Genomic DNA, 3,733 nt, shown 5'->3' with positions numbered 1-3,733 from the left:
CCTCTTGTAAGGTTGGTCTGGTTTTAACAAATTCCCTTAGTTTCTGCTTATCTGGAAATCTCCTAATTTCACCATCATATTTGAGGGACAGTTTTTCTCAGCTGGGATCTTAATGAAAGCACACCATCAGGTCTTTCTCCTGTGAGCAGCAGGGTGGGTTTGAACCACCAACATTGTGGTCAGGAGCTGAGACTTAACCGTTGTGCCCCTGGAGCTCCTTTCATGGAACATAACTATGGTGACTAAGAAGAACCAGCTGTGTTATCTTGTATGGGGTTAACTGGGGAGACCGGAAGTTGCCTGGGCCCCACTAGGCGGTTGTCACTAAGGGGCTTTCATGTGGTTGCAGTCAGACTGTAGATGGTCCGGGCCATCTGAAGGCTTCTTCATGCCCATGTCTACCACCTGGGATGGAAAGACTCAAACAGCTGGGAGCCGGAGCAGCTGGGGCTCCACAGGAAGTTTTATTTTTCTATGGTCTCTTTCAGGAGCTCTGGTAGCATAGTGCCTAAGGCACTTGACTGCTAACCAGAAGGCTAGTAGTTCAAACATCAGCCACTCCTCGGAAGGAAGATAGGACAATCTACTTCCGTAGTGATATTGCCTCGGAAACCCAAGGAGGGGTCGTTATGAGTTGGGTCAGACTCGAGGGCACATAACAATAACATGGTCTCTTTCAGATGCTGCAAGCTTATGGGGGCAGCATGATGACTTCTGGGTGGCCTGACTTCTGACACAGGGAGACAGGCAGTGGTTTGCTGGCGCCAACTTGCACCGGCTTGTGAGAGCCAGCTGTACCCAATACCATAGTTCAGGGACCTAATGCTAGCCCATAGCAACCCCCACTGGGTTTCCATGGCGGTAAATCTGTACGGAAGTAGATTGTTCCATCTTCCTTCTGTGGAGTGGTTGGTTGATTTGAACCGCCAACCTTCTGGTTAGCAGTCAAATGCCCTAGGCACTGCCCCACCGCACCAAAAAAGCCCAAGCTCACTGTCATCGAGTAGATTGTGATTCATAGCGACCCCCATTGGGTTTCCAAGACTGTAAATCTTTTATAGAAGCAGATCACCCAGTGTTCCTTCTGCAGAGTGGCTGTTAGGTTTGAACCACTGACCTTCTGGTTAGCAGCCAAGTGCTTTATCCACCACACCACCAGAGCTCCTTATTTAACCTACAGAAATCAGCAAATGCTGTAAACGTGTGCTCGCCCACTCCTGCAGAGCCTGTTGTTGGGCTTTTAGCAGCACAGCACTGGACTCGGCCCCAGAGGCGTACACCACAAAAACCCGCCCAGCGTGAAGGGGCAGGGGCGAGGATTCCACCTCTTAATGGGAGTGGCAAAGTCCTGGAAGCGCACACATGCTCTTAATAGGAAATTTTGGAAAATCCAGACTGTCATGGGTCCCTGGAGACTCAGTGCTAGCAGCAGGACACCATGACGACTGGTAAGAATGCCCCCCCCCACACACACACACACAGCGTGTGCACGCTCCCAAACACTGGCAGCAGGCAATGCTGTGCCCCAGTCATCCCAGGCTGCCCCAGCCAGGAGCGGGCATTCAGCTGTGTGGATGTGGTGGGTCCCAGGTGCCTTGTGGCCCTCAGCCGAATGTTCCTAACAAGCATTTTATAAGCATTTTCTAAGAGCTGGTGGATTTGCTGAAAAAAAAATCACCAGATGTTTCAATGCAGTTAATAGCCACCCTGGGAAAAGCACAGCTTAGTCTCTCCCAAGTCTACCCACACCTTCAGTCTCTCCATACCGGGAGTGAAGGGAGGTGGGGGGCAGGATATTTGGGCCACGTTCATCGACCATTTGCACCAAGCAGGCTTCTTTCTGTTTGAAAAATTGTAGTCAATTTATAACAAGAGCTGACATGAATTGAGCACTTACTGGGTGCACTTGCACAGCCAGCACTCAATCACTCAATCTTCTTAACCCAGGGCCACCTCAGAGGCTCAGAGGCAATGCATGATGGGATTCAGTGAGATAACGCAGCACAGTCGCTGGTGAAGGGCCCAATAAATGTCACTAATAAACCCACTGCCATCAAGTCCATTCCGACTCAATGACCCCATAGGACAGAGTAGAACTGCCCCATTGGGTTTCCAAGGCTGTAGATCTTTGTGGAAGTAGATTGCCTCATCTTCCTTTTGCGGAGCTGGTGGGTTTGAACTGCCGCCCTTCTGGTTAGCAGCCAAATGCCTTATCCACTGTGTCACCAGAGCTCCTTGAAGGTGCAGCAGAGAGGGGAGAATTGTGGGACCCTGGCCTGGAGTAGGTGGGAGGAGGAGAAGGGTCGACGTAGACAGGAGCAGCTCCAGCGGGAAAGGCAGGGTGTGGGCATAGGCCCAGGTAAGTGGGTAGACAGGAGCCTGTGACAGTTCTTGTCTGATGGCTTGTATTTTTCCTGCAGTAAGAAGCAAAGTCGTCAGGTGAGAGTGAAGTGGGAGGCGGGAAGGACAGGTAAGAGGTGGAGGGAAAAGGCGTGCAATGGTTGCCTAGTAAAGAGGGAGCAGAAGGACCTCTGGTGGCATAGTGGATAAGGTATTTGCTAATCAGAAGTTAGCAGTTCAAACCTATCAGCTGCTCCGTGGAAGGAAGATGGGGTGACCAACGTCCATAAAGGTGTACAGCCTTGGAAATCCAGTGGGGGTTACTATGAGTCAGAACTGACTCCATGGCAGTGAATTTGGTGGGTTTTTTTTTTCCCCCCCCGAGAGGGTGCGGGAGTGCACAAGAGAAATGTAACCTGAGTTGCAGGTAGCATTAGAGACCCACCTGAAGGTCATGTTAACAAACTTGAACAGCCAGTGTGCTGTTTGCTAGCTACCTGAAGCTGTGCCAGTACGAACCAACCCCCCATAAAGCCTATTATATTAAAAACTGGAGATACATATAATAGTTCATAATAAAAAACAGATGTTACTCTGCAACAGGCATCAAAACATAATTATTACTACTGTATTATGATGTCAAAGATGTTTTACTGTATCTGGAAATGTTTAATTTTTTATGCTTAGAAAAGTACACTATATACCAAGACAAATATTTGACTGACATTAGCTGCAAACCATGTTCCCTCTTACTTACAAATTCCACTTCAAGACAGACTTAGGAACAAAATGGGTTCATAATCTGGGGACTGCCTGTACTGTGATGGCTTGTGTGTTATAATCCTGGAAGCTCTGTCACTGGTATGTCAGAGACCAGCAGGGTCACCCATGGTGGAAAGGTTTCAGCAGTTTCCATACTAAGAAAGACTAGGAAGAAAAGCCTGGCAATCTAGTTCTAAAAATTAGCCACTGAAGACCTCATGGGTCACAACAAAGCACTGTCCACCTCACTTGCTTTGGCTCAGTTGCTAGAGAGGAGGACATGTGTTTGATGAAGCATGAGGTCGTGGGATACCCATGGTGAGGTGAATTGGCACAGTAGCCAAAAGGATGGGCACAAAATTGCTGGCGATCATGAGAATGAAGCAGGACCAAGCTTGGTCCAAGTCATGGTCAGGCCAGCAGAGGCCTTTTGGTCCGGGGCAGGAAATAGAAGGTGTGGAGGATAAGCTAACTGCTCTCTTTCCTGTGGTGCCAAGCGGTAGGAGATGGGTGCCCAGTTTGTTTTTTTTTTTTTTTTTTTTTAGGATTTGGGTGAAGATTTACAGAGTAAATTCACTTTTCATACAGCAGTTCACATATACTTTGTCTCATGTCATTGACCAAAATTTAC

At 48.5% G+C, this 3,733-nt stretch overlaps 1 protein-coding gene across 1 annotated transcript in view; it reads left to right on the top strand.

Annotated features, from left to right (window-relative positions):
- Positions 1-3,733, top strand: part of FBXO17 (F-box protein 17) — a 12,713-nt gene that overhangs the window by 1,045 nt on the left and 7,935 nt on the right. The window lies entirely within an intron of this gene.

This window comes from Orycteropus afer, unplaced genomic scaffold, assembly GCF_000298275.1.
Source record: "Orycteropus afer afer isolate SDZICR_OR568_19922 unplaced genomic scaffold, OryAfe1.0 scaffold00507, whole genome shotgun sequence".
NCBI classification, from domain to species: domain Eukaryota; kingdom Metazoa; phylum Chordata; class Mammalia; order Tubulidentata; family Orycteropodidae; genus Orycteropus; species Orycteropus afer.
Note: the sequence above shows the minus strand (reverse complement) of the source record. Positions and strands in the feature narration are given on the sequence as shown.